This window comes from Equus przewalskii, chromosome 20 (assembly GCF_037783145.1).
Source record: "Equus przewalskii isolate Varuska chromosome 20, EquPr2, whole genome shotgun sequence".
Lineage (NCBI taxonomy): Eukaryota > Metazoa > Chordata > Mammalia > Perissodactyla > Equidae > Equus > Equus przewalskii.
In genome coordinates this window covers 9360166-9373990 of record NC_091850.1, presented here as the reverse complement: position 1 = coordinate 9373990, position 13825 = coordinate 9360166, and the positions used below count along the sequence as shown (strand labels likewise).

Sequence of the window (13825 nt, the reverse complement as noted above, 5' to 3'; positions counted from 1 at the left end):
AGAATGGCCTTAATTAATTTGCTTTCTATTTTCTTTAGTTTGGAGAATGTTTTCTTATATTAGAATTTCATTAAAAATTACCATGTAAATGACAAAAAAAGCAATATATTTGGACTTTAAATATAGATAGCACTTCCTTTGCCTGATAAAATGAATCTAGCTGTAATTTATATCAATAACCAATAACCATTCTCACTGGTGAAACTTCAGAATCATTTCAATAAAGTCGATATTATACTAAAGGCCCTAAGCAGTGTAATAAGAGAAGAAAAAGAAATAGTAGGCATAAGAATTGAAAAGTTAAAGGCAAAAGTGACATTATTTACAGAAAATATTCTACATAGAAAGCGAAAGAACATCTATAAACAATTAGTACTAATAAGAAAATAATAGAGTTATGGATTTACACTTACATGCAAAAAATAATAGCATTCATATACAGCAGCAGTAATTAAGAAATGTAATGGAAAATATTCATCATAGCAATAAATATATAATGCACCAAGGAATAACTTTAACAAATAACATGAAAAAGCAAATTCAGAGTATTAGGGAGAGCATGAAAGATGACCTAAAGAAATGAAGATATAGATATAGACATGAAAATGATAATATTAAAAGTGTCAATATTGTCCAAATTAAGTTATAAATTCAATGCATTATCACTTTAAAAATTTCAACAAATCTACACCCAAACTAATCTGATGATGAAATTCATTTAAACAAAAGATATCACAAAAGTTAAAACTTTTTAGCTTTATGGAGAGAATATAATTGGCACATATATGTATTGCAAAGTTTTAGTATCCAAAACATGAAAGAAATCCTGAAAGTCAGTATAAGGAAAAAAAAACCTTCTTAACCCTGGAAAATAGGCAAAGGATATGAAGAGGCAATGCACAGATTAGGAAACGTAAATGATTAACATCTGAAAAGATGTCCAACTTCTTTAATGATCAAGGAAATGCAAAATTAACACAATAGTGAGATACCATGCTATATCTATCAGACTTGCAAAAATGTAAAGTTTGGCAATGCCAAATATTGGCAAGTTTCTAGGAAAACAGGGACTCATAAATCATAGATGGTGAGTATACATTTGCATAACTGCTTTGGAGAGCAATTATATCTTTGAACTGCTTTAAAGAGTAATTATATTTTTGAACTGCTTTGAAGAGCAACAGTATCGAGTAAACGTGCCAAGTCTGCTTTTAGGTATACACTGCAGAGATACTCTTAAACCTGTACTTCCAGACACATGCACAAAATTGCTAATTACAACATTGACTGTAATAGCAAAAAATAAAATGGGGTACACTGCAATGCTATATAGCAGTTAAAATGAAATGACCAGACTTACATATAGCCACTGAACAGATCTCAAACCAATATTTAGTGAAAAATGTGATTAACCTGATACAATTTATGAAATTTAGAACACTCACATACCCAAAATATATATTAATCAAGGATAAAGATATGCAATAAACATGAATTTGAAGAATAAATACCAAATTCAGGACAGTAGTTGTTTGGGGAGAAGAAGAGAGAGAATTGGATTGCAAAGCGATCAATGTAATCAACCCTTTAATAGTCTGTTTTCTTTTAGTAGGAATATATATGAAGCAAAAATAAGAAAAGTTTAACATGCATAAGTTTGAGTGGTAGCATGATGGATACTTGTAAGCCAGCTTCTGTACTTTTACTTTTCTGTATCTTTGAATCTTTTCAAAAATGTTTTTAAAATGCTAAATATTTTAAGTGTAGTGATAATTACAGGCTAAAGAGAAATAAAACAAAAGACCATAACATGAAATGTCTACGATTTTACTTTCCCTTTGTTCCCTACAGCTAAATGACTGAAGTAACTCTGTTAACACAGTTTGAACTTAATCTCATGTTGGATCTGGAGACTTATAAACATATTTGCATCTATCATATAATGCCTTGATTCTTTCCAAAATCAGTGAAAAAGAAGGTATCTTTAGCTAGCAGTGTGAGCAAGCTGCCTAAAACCATTGCTTTACAAACTATTACTTCCAAGAGCCACTATCTGTGCTTTTGTTTAATTTACATTTCAGACTGAGTTTCTACGATGCAGCAGAAATTTCTTGTTAATTTAAAAAAACCCAGGATATCTCAGATTTTTTTGAAAGCTTTTATTTAGCATATGGGAGACAAAATATCAACATCTCAGAAATCCCTCCAAAGCACCCAGGTGCAAAGAAGCCCATGCCCTCTGAGCCTTTATCCCAATTTCATTTTCTCCAAGATTCTCTCCAGGAACGGCAAAGTCACTCAGATGAAATTCGAAGGTGCATTTTCTCACTAAGAATTCCATTTTAAACTTGGTGGCATGTTCAGCAGTCACATCCCAACAACCAGGGCAGAGCAAGTCCTCAAAATAGGACCCCTCCCAGAAACAATGAAGTTTATGACCCAGCAAAGCCTGCAGAAAATACACTCAAATCCTTCCAATGGCTTCAAAAGCCGAACTTAATCTTTATCCCTCCTTTGAATATTATTTTTGGCAACTTTTTATTTTGAAATAATTTCAGACTTACAGAAAGTTGTAACAATAGTACAAAAAAAAAAAAAAAACCCTGGATATTTCACCTATTCACACACAGACACGCACTATGATAATTTTTCAGAGGCATTTTGCAGACATGATGTCTTTTTAACCCTAAACACTTCAACGTGCATTTCCTAAGAACAAGAAAATTCATTTACATAATCACACTAAGACATCAATATTAGGAAATTCGCATTGATTTAATATTATTATTTACTCTGTAAACTTTGTTACTATTTTGCCAATTACTACAATAATGCCCTCTGTAGTGAAAAAAAAAAGAAATATATATATATATATATGTATGTATGTATGTATACACACGCAGAGAGACAGACAGACAGTCAGAGACAGAGACAGAGACAGAGAGAGCACCATTGAGCAGAGTCCAATCCAGGATCACACATTCCATTTAGTTACCCTGTGTCCTTAGTCTCCTTTAATCTGGACCATTCCTGTCTGTCTTTGTCTTCTATTACTCTGATATTCTTTTGAAAATTTTGAAGAGCGCAGGCCAATTATTTCATAAAAATCTTTCTTAATTTGAGTTTCTTTGATATTTCCTTCTGATTACCTTGAGGTCACGCATGTTCAGCAGGAACATCATTATGCTAACCCCTGCTTTATCTATGTTTCCTTTCTCCTGCTGTTGCTCATCCCTTTGTTTTCAGCATTTCTCAGTCACTTTGGTTTAGATGTGCCCCTTTTATAAAGTACCTAGTTTCATCCTGCTTTGTAAGCCAAATGGTAAGTAATTTTTCTTTTAATAGATGAATTAAAATTATTCATATTTATTGATATGGCTGATATACTTGGTCTCAATTCTGTTTTCTTTTACGTTATAAATACTGTGTATCTAGTGTCTGTTGTGTATTTTCTCAGAACTTCCTCAGAACTCCTTGAGTTCTTGCATGTTTAAATATGGGGGGTTTTTAGTCTTCATATCTGAAGGATATCTTGGCAGGATATAAAATCCTTGGATCACACACTCTTGTCTTGAGTTTCTTGAAAATACTGCTTCATCATTGCTTTTCTCTCAGTCTTTGCCCTTGTAAGTCATTAGATCTTCTTGATTGAAAACACTGGGAAGTTTTGGGACCTTAAAGTCAAGAAGTCTTACCTGGATATGCTTCAGATTTGATCATTCTATGTCAGTTTGGGCCCTTTCAATATATGGATGCAAATTTTCTTTTATTTCTAGAAAATTGCCTTAGATTATTGCTTTAAATATTAGTTCTGTTCCATTGATTTGTATTTCTCCTTTAGACACTTCAATTATTCATATATTGGATCTTCTTTGCCTGTTTCCCATTCTAATCACTTTCTTTCTGGCCCTTTTTAATCTCTTTCTTTATTTCATTTTCACTCTTTTCATTATTGTCCTGTTCTTCATTGACACTTATTGCTTCCATTTAATTTATTCACCATTGAGCGACTTGTAATTTAGTCTCTTTTTCTTATATTTCTTTCCTGAATGGAAGAGATAAGTACTCATTTCATTTCTTCCTTTTTTGTTTCAATTTCTGCTCTTAGAAAATGACTCAAGGAATTTTTTTGCATATTGAAAAGTGTTTATTTGAGAATATTTAATTTAGTTTACAGAGGTATATGACAGTAATCTGGTTTGTGGTTGGCTTTTAGAGACAACTTTTATTGGGTGAAAGATTTTGATTCTAACTCTCGATTTTCTTCTTAGCATAAATGAAGATTGCTCGCATGTCTGCATTTAGTAAGCAGGGATGAAAATTTGGGAGGTTTACAAGATTCCTGGTTCTAGATCACCCTCTTCTGTGAGTGTGGCAAAGAAAATGCCTTTAGTGTGGGGGGAAAAGTGGAGAAAAATATGTCTTATGATGTTTCTTATTTGCATTTATCTTTCAAAAGTCTAAATTTTTCCTTTTTGCTTCTTTTTCCTTTCACTCTGCAGTTTCCAAAGAACTCTTTGTTCTTATCTCCCCAGAAGTGTTGCTCTTAGGTTCTCTCTGTTCTCTCCTCTGCAGAGTTTTTCCACACTTTGCTCTCTGGAAATCTTGGGTGGGAAGTTGAAAAATAGCTCCACCGGAAATTGGTTTTCATTTTTCTATTTACAGGTAAGTTGAACTCTGTATTGTACTCTGACTTGTCATTCTAAAGAATGGGATTCCTGTGGTTTTAAATTTTTCTTCTGTGGATTTACATAGCTTTTATAGGTTGTATTGGGACATTCACATTCAGGTAGCCACCATTCCTTGATGTAACTCCATGAATTCTTGATTCCTTAAAATTGCAAATCAATAGAAAAAATAAGCTTTTGAGATATTCACCATGTCAAGTATTTCTCAAAATATTAATTTTCCATAAATTGTACAGCCTTTTAACATTTTGATGTTAATCTTAACTCAAGTATGTATATCTAATGTTACTAAAATACTCAGCAATTTTCACTTGTCACTCTCTCTAGACATCCTTCTCTCAACTCCCAACCATACCTCTCATGACCCTTTACTACCCAGACCAAAGATGTTTCTAAAACAAGAAGCTCTGCCTAAGGTTCTTACCAAAAGTTTCCTATGAATGTTTGGGGACACTCTCAAAAAATTCCATAGAAAATCCACAAAATCTCAATCTATAAAATAAGCTAGTTCTGTAGACTAAAACCCATTAAATCCAGACTCATATCCTGAGGTAAATATCATGAGATTCAAAATGCATTTGGCTGATCCACTTGAGCTTATGTGCTTCATCCCCCATTCCCACCGCTGCTCATTTGCCCGTCGTAGCAGACAGTATCCATATCCCACCCATATTCCCTCAACACTCGCTATTCCAGTGTGTGCCAATGGTTTCTTACTGCAATTATCCGCAATTCTTTTACTGAAGGCTTTCTATAGCCTTAAGAACTGCAGTGAAGCTCTTTCACGGGGCAGACCCAAAATGTCTACTCCCAGGAGAAACTCTCAAGCAATGACATATGGGAGTTGGTGAATAAATACCCCAGCTTCCTTGCCTCCTAAAAACTCAGAGGAATATTCTACACAGCATGTCAGAGGTCCCCATCAGGCTTTGAGCCCTACTTGTCTGTAATGATAAGACACTCTTCCTTAGCTCACCTCCCCATTCCCCAACTAGTGCTTCCTGAGATCATCTCTCCAAGAAAATATTTTCACTCAAATCCTTGTCTCAGGATATGCTTATGGGGAAATCCAACTTAAGACAAATTTCCATGAATCCATAAAAATTTGTTTTCCATATTCTTTTCCCAAGGTCTGTTGTCAAACAGTGAAGACCAAAGAGAGTCATTTTTGCCTTTTAGTATATCAAGTTCTGTGGAAAGGATCTCAGTTTAGGCTGTCTGCATTTCTGGCTATTTAGCTCTGGGGACTTCAATTTGCTTGGAATTTTCCAAAATCCTTGAAAGCCATAAGGGTAGTACCTAAATGGACCTGATTAAACTGAACTGAAGTAAACATCTCATGGTACCTTCAAATTGAAGCATATTTATGATTCAGCCTTTGGTAAGATATGTCCACCATGAATATTATATCCTGGAAACACCAGTCTGAGCTCTGACACTAAGTAGTTAGATAATCTTGAAATAACAATTTCACCTCTGTAAACTTCCATTTTCTTTTTTTTTTTCTTTAAAGGAACTGAACTAAAATGAAGAAGTTGCTGAACTCCAGAGGTTTATTCACAGCACAGGTATTCATTTTTTTTTTTAAAGATTGGCACCTGAGCTAACAATTGTTGCTAATCTTCTTCTTTTCTTTTTTTTTCTTTCTGCTTTTTCTCCCCAAATTCCCCCAGTACAAAGTTGTATATTTTAGTTGTGAGTCCTCCTAGTTGTGGCATGTGGGACGCTGCCTCTACGTAGCCTGATGAGCGGTGCCATGTCCGCGCCCAGGATCGAAACCAGCAAAACCCTGGGCAGCCATAGCAGAGAGAGAAAACTTAACCACTCAGCCACAGGACCAGCCCCTAAACTTCCATTTTCTAATCAGCAAAATGAAGGGTTGAAATAGATACTCTCTAAGCAGTTTTCCAGCTATAACACTCCTTGATTCTATGATTCTAAATAGGTCTCTAAGATCTGTCACGTGTAACACGTAACTTTTTTGTCTATTTTTTTTTCTCGGACGTTAAATTTATCAACAGTATCCTTTCTCAATACCCACTTATGAATTCAGATTTAGTTCTTATTCATCTAGTCATACCTGAACTTTCGCTCTCAGGTTCTAAATTACAGTAGCTCATACAATACTAAAACACACTCCCCATCATTAAGCAGAGATTTTAGGTATTCTTTTCACCAGGCTACCCAGAAACGTTTTGGTGTTCCTTGCTTTCTGGAAACAAGAAGAGATCACATAGGAAAGCCATCCATTTTCATCAATCTAAATTCATGGGCTGAATCTTCTCCACTTACATGAAAAGTTTTACATAGAGGAAAGAGTTTGTCAATGACAATTAAAATTCTTTTCTGAACTGAGAAACTGAGCTTTGAAACCAATTTCTTTTGAGTGGAACATATTGATCCAAGGGAGAATTTCATATAGAAAGAAAAGAAAGGAAATCAAAGTGAGCTAGTGGGAAGAAAAGGAATTAAATTTGTAAATTTGACAGAGTACAAACACACTAGATCTTGAGAAGAAATATAGGCAAACGAATAGAAAAAGGCAGGGTAGTGGAATGGTTACTATTCCTTTAACAAGGAATGAAAAGTGCTAATAGAGTGAAAAGAGCTAATAGCATAGATAATAAAATAATTAGACCAAATAAATTAAGAGCTAAGATTAAACAGCACCACACTTTCCCCACTTGCAGTTGCCTGGCAATTGAAACTTCAACTTATGGCAATAGATTAGAAAGAGGAAAAATCACGTGAAATGAAGCAAGGAGTGATTCCTAATGAGCTCCTCCTAGAGGAAGATCTGGGTAAGAGTTTAGGGAAAAGTTTCCAACATAGAACAAGAAGGATGCAATGAAGGGGAAGAATGCAATATGTGTAAAAGGGTTAATTTGAACCGGCATATTCAAAAAGAGAAAGATAGGGACCTTCTATCTCTTCTCTTGATCAAATTGGTTTCAAGTAATAAACAAGATCTTTGCTGTTTACATTATCTTAACTTAGTCTACTCATCCACTTGCTTCTTGGAAAGAAATCCCAGAAATCAGGAACCCTGGATAGGAAAAGGCGAATGTCGTTCTCCATGTGGAAAGGCTCAGGGCAATCTAGGCTTGCCACCTGGGTCACGTTTTGCATGCTCGGTTCATTCCAGAGGGTGGGCCAAATGAATCCATACAGTGAGTCAACAACGACCATTACAGTCAAAAAGTATGAGCTAAGTATAAAATTTCTTTATCTTTGGAATTTGATACTAAAAAGTCACACTAGGACAAGGAGGAGATCTAAAAGCAACAAGTGAACAGATCTCAGTCAGATTGGAATGGTTCTCCATGTTTGCCATGGCTGCTCATAATTCTCAAAGCTCCTTGGCCACAGGAAACCACTCCAGCAGTCACAGCTGGCCTGAGTGATGCATGAAGTCCACTGAAGGGATTTGCTGGTCAATTTGGCTGGTTATATGCAGAGACATTGCCAACATCTGCCCAAGCAGAAAAGGAAAAATAAAACTAGTAATGGGAATCAGGACCTAGGCTGAAATCAGCTTTCCAATTTACCAGAAAATTTGTTCCATTTCCTTTTACTTATGTATATAAAACCTTGCAGATGCAATCTCTGAACAAGCTGATAGCTGATGAGAGTCATCTTGTTGTAGTGGTTAAAACATACACTTTTTTAATCAAACAGACCTAGATTCAGTTTTTGGCTTGGTCACTTACTAGCTATGTGATCTTAGACAAGTTATTTGATCTTTCTTAGTCTTGACTTCCTTTCCACATGCAATGAAGATGATAATCTCTCCCTTGCAAAGGGAATGAGTTTAAAGCACCTATGGAGTAGGGGTTCATTAAATGGCACCAGAGGTGGTAGCAGGAACAATATTAATGGATGTGTTATGTCAGTAACTGCTGTTTTTATTTCTATTATTATTAAGATGTCATTTCCATATTTTTCCAATGAACATTTTACTCCTTTCATGGATTTAAAGACTGTTCTGATATGTTTTTGTTGATTTCTTTCTCTGTCTCTGCCTCAGTGTAGAGGGAAGGAGATGATACCTAAAATCCAACATTTCCAGGATTCTCAGACAATAGTTATATAGTTATCTTACTGGATATGGGTTCTTAACCATCTAAGATTGGAAGTTTCCCAAGCCAAATTCAATTGCCAATGCCATTAGAATGAGAGGCGGTGAGAGGATATTTTGGTTTTTTTGCTAAGGTTCTTTATGTAAATCAAGACCTGAAACAAAGAAACACAATGTAGTTTTACATTGTGATCATGCCCCAAAGAGATAATGATCCAAATTCTAATTACTGTTGAGTATCTTAAGGAATAACTTAAGTTTTCGTTAAACAACAGTGTTAGCTTCCATAGTAAACATATAATGCCATAGCTGGAGCCTTTTCACAGCCTAAGAGTGAAATGGAGGCCAGCCAAAACATGTGGAGTAGGGAGCAGGAGTGGACAGAATACTGACCTCAATAGTGGCTGACACATAGGAAATAATCCACAGGAGGATGATGGCAATTCAAGTTCAATTTCAGGAAGGTAGAAAATAAAACGAAGTAGTTCACAGTGGGAGGAGTGGGTCATAGAGCCCTCTCTGGCAATGAGAACAGCGGGAGCATCACTTGAGGGTCAGATTGTTCAAGGGAATTTGTCTGAAAATAAGATAGGGATGAACAGAAACTGAGCTTGGTCCCTGGGACACAAGTCTGAAAGTAATGAAAGTGACAAGCAGGCCTCATTCTCCAGGAGAGAACACAGTAATGAGCTGAAAAGTCAAAGGCAGCAATGTGACGTGTTACTCTGTATCAGCATTATTCAAGGACACATGGGAGTGTTGCCCAGAGAGTTTGAAAGCATAGAGATTTGCAGTGTCAATCCAGGAGCAGAATAAACATGACACAGAAGGACTCCCTGTCTCTGATTCCAAAAAATAGATGGCATAATTGACAGCTAGCTGAATGTTCAACACAAACAGCTGAGATGGGGCTAGGCCAGGGCAGAGACTCACACTAAGTTAAATATGACTCATTTGTGCATTCAAGTGCATCTTATATTTTCTCATTTTGATTGTCATATCATGGTGAGGAGAAGGAAACATTTTACTCTGTAATGATATTCCAGAATCTAGAACATTAGACTGAATAGTTTATGTTGACTTACGAGTCTCTTTGGATGCTATTTGGCTATTTATGATGGAAAAGAATATTTCAAACCTGCAATATATATTGAGGCAGAACTCACTGTCTTCCAAATATACTCAAAGAAAAATCATCATAGCATAACTTAGGCATGCCCTTACCAGTGGTGAGTTACTGCAAAGGTATTTGGGGGTTCAAACTAGAGTAAATTCTGCTTGCTTTCATAAAAAGGTATCACTCCAACTCCACTGCCATTCCAGAGAGATAGAAGGAGATGTAAGTTGTAAAACTGAATTTTAGCAAACATGTTAGAATTTTTATATCTAGACAAATGTTTCCTTCTCCAAAGCAGTGACTTTTGGAAGATGTATTCTAATTTCATTACTAATTCATGCTACTTGGATTGAAGATGTCAGTTGTTTCCTTCCATTCACAACCCTTCTGTGAGAACCTGTCATCTACAGACTGGGGAGGTGCCACCTTCTTTGCTGTGTGACTTCATTCAGCTCCCTGGCTTTAAGGACCTGAAATGAAAAACGTCTGGCTGGAGTTGAAGATACGGCAAGACAAAGCCATTCCATCTCAGAATCTTCTTACTGGGGAACCCAAACTGTGTCATGAGAAATTGGAAGAAGACTTATAGCCATATTAACCAAAACAATTCCTGGATAATTTCAAAGTTGGCTTTCATCTAGATTCAGACCTATAGCTCATATGACCTTGTTTTGCAAGTTTTTGCTACCATAGAACCTCAGTGGCAAAAGATAGTTCTAGCATAAGCAGAAAAAGGTCCATAAAGTCTTTTTCGTATCTTTAAAAATGATATAAATTTTGTGTTGTATTACCATACATTTATTTCTTGTAATATTTCATAATACTTTCAATAATATCATCATTTAAATTTCTTAACTTTTCCCCAAAAACTTCAAGTAAAATCAATAGTATCCCCACTCCCAGGAAAACTTGTCCTGTGGCTTTTGCATAACTTCTCACCACTGCATACTGCCCAGAAACATTATTTAAAATTTCTTGGCAATTCTGAAGGGGGAGGGGCAAGGAGAATGTAGAAAATTATAGGAAGATAGTGAACAATATCACACAAAGAAATCACAATTTCATCCTGTAAGATTAGGCCGTATAGTCTTGATTTTCTGATGTGTTCTAGAGTTAAGTTGACACTACCTAAAAGCACAAAGGTGATGGCATGTCCTTGTCTTCTGTTTCTTGCATTGTCTCTGTACGCTGTAGGTGGAAGGAAGAGAACAGAGTCACTATTGTCAATTTCAGGAAATCTCACTCTAACAATCAAAAAGCTCAAAGCTCTCTGTCAGTATCAAACCAAATCAATCAGCACTACCTTATTCTTCTATTCATTCTGGGAAGGCTACCCTGGAAGTGAAAGCAACTGAGATAAAACCTACAATACAAAAAGAAAGATAATTAATCCTAGAGGGAAGGCCATGTCAAGATAAAAAAGCAAAAAGTAGTAATGCTTCTGCTTCCTACATATCCTTAACACTTTCTATCAGATGATGCTGCAGAGAAAGTGACAGCTCCTGGAGCTGTTCTTACAAGTGCATTACTTCACAAACAATTTGTCAATCAACTAATCTTAACTGATGAAATATTTGAGTAATAGCTTCATATTACTTTTCTACTGTCCAGTTTTATCTCATTTGCAATGAGTTTGAATATTTACTAAACCCTAAAGCAATGTTGGGCTTTCCAGAGCTTCTTTCACAGTCTTTAAAACAGGCATGAAGAAAAAAATTCCCATTAAAAACTATAGTGATGAGAAGATTGGAAACAATGATAACCTTCCTACTCTTAACAAAGGATACTACAGGGGCTGGCCCCGTGGCCGAGTGGTTAAGTTCGCGCGCTCCGCAGCAGGCGGCCCAGTGTTTCGTTGGTTCGAATCCTGGGCGTGGATACAGCACTGCTCATCAAGCCACGCTGAGGCAGCGTCCCACATGCCACAACTAGAAGGACCAACAACAAAGAATATACAACTATGTACTGGGGGGCTTTGGGGAGGAAAAGGAAAAAAATAAAATCTTTAAAAAAAAAAAAGGATACTACAAAGTAGACAGAAACAGTGGCACTACAAGCAATTATTAATAATGAATTTTTTCGTATTATATATTAACATTTATCACTTTACAATGACAACTTTGATAATAATAACAGTGAGTTGTGGTTCTTTCTTTTTTTAATTTAATTTAATTTTTTATTGCAGTAGCATTGGATTATATCATTATATAGTTTCCTGATGTATATCATAATATATTTCAAGTTCTGTGTGGATTACATCATGTTTACTACCCAAAAACTAATTATAGTCCATCACCACACATATACGCCTAATCACCCCTTTTGCCCTACCCCCTCTCCCCTTTTCCTAAGGTTACCAATCCAATCTCTCTTGCTATGTGTTTGTTTGTCATTGTTTTTATCTTCTATGCATGAGTGAGATCATACGGTATTTGACTTTCTCCCTCTGACTTATTTCACTCAGCATAATACCCTCAGGTTCCATCTATGTTGTCACAAATGGCTGGATTTCATCATGTCTTATAGCAGAGTAGTATTCCATTATGTATATATACCACATCTTCTTTATCCACTCATCCCTTGATGGGCACCAATACATGCACCCCTATGTTCATTGCAGCATTATTCACAATAGGCAAGACTTGAAAGTTGTGGTTCTTTTCATCTGTCAGGCCATCATCTTTGACTGAAAATACTAGTGTATCTTAGAGGTCTATTTGGCAATTGCATAACCTTGGCAGGTGCTAAATCCTAAACAATTCTGGTTCCTGGGAAAATAAACAACTCTCAACAGAGCATCAGTCCCTCTGATGTCAGAACTCTATCCACCCTTTTCTAACCCAGCCCAGTTGGAATGCATCTTAGGGATCTATTGATTCAGAAATCTTCTCCCCAAAGGAATCTCGAGCCTTGAAGTTCCCATAATAACCCCATGCCTCTGGAAGCATTCCTAATTTTAAGAAAATTTAGCATATGATGTTTTTTATTATGTATTTGTAGAATTTGTAAAATAAAATCCTAAGAACCACACTCATGAGTGAGAATAGTAGGATTCTACCTCCCTGACTTTCAACAGGAAGGGAAGACAAGGGGTGGTCAGAATCACCCCGTGACTTTGTAAAAGTACCCATCCAATGAAAACCACAGAAAAGAGTGATCTGTGATCACATCAGGATGTAAAACCACAAAAACAACTATAAAGAATATTTTAGGAACAATTAACAAAATTTGAATATGGACTGTACTTTAGAAAATATGGAAGGGTTTGAGAAGGATAGGTATTTAAGTCTTCTTTGAATGTTTGGGAGAATTCACCAGGGAAGCCATCTGGTCCTGGACTTTTACTTTTTGTGAGGTTTTTGATTCCTGTTTTGATTGCCTTACTGGTGACTGGTCTATTCAAATTCAAAAGACCCCGAATAGCCAAAAGATTCCTGAGAAAAAAGAACAAAGCTGGAGGTATCACACTCCCTGATTTCAAAATATACTATAAAGCCAAGCCATAGTAACCAAAACAGCCTGGTACTGCACAAAAACAGACACACAGATCAATGGAACAAAATCAATAGCCCGGAATAAACTCACATTTTTATGGACAGCTAGTATTCAACAAAGGAGCTAAGAGCATACGATGGAGAAAGGAGAGTCTCTTCAATACATGGTGTTGGGAAAACTGAACAGCCACATGCAAAAGAATGAAAGTAGACCATTATCTTACACCATGCATAAAAATCAACTCAAAATGGATTAAAGACTTGAACGTAAGACCAGAAACCATGAAACTTCTAGAAGAAAACATAGGCAGTACGCTCTTTGACATCGGTCTTAGGAGCATATTTTCAAGTACCATGTCTGACCGGGCAAGGGAAACAAAAGAAAAATGAGCAAATGGGACTACATCAAACTAAAAAGCTTCTGCATAGCAAAGGAAACCACCAACAA

General features: G+C 36.0%; 1 long non-coding RNA gene across 1 annotated transcript in view; it reads right to left on the bottom strand.

Annotated features, from left to right (window-relative positions):
* Positions 1-10946: 10946 nt before the first annotated feature.
* The window catches only part of LOC139077904 (uncharacterized), a 61291-nt gene continuing 58412 nt past the window's right edge, over positions 10947-13825 (bottom strand). Inside the window, exons 2-3 of the long non-coding RNA XR_011530553.1 lie at positions 11187-11246; positions 10947-11071 (exon numbers count right to left, since the gene is read on the bottom strand). This is a non-coding gene — a long non-coding RNA (uncharacterized lncRNA). The remainder of the gene's footprint in view (positions 11072-11186; positions 11247-13825) is intronic.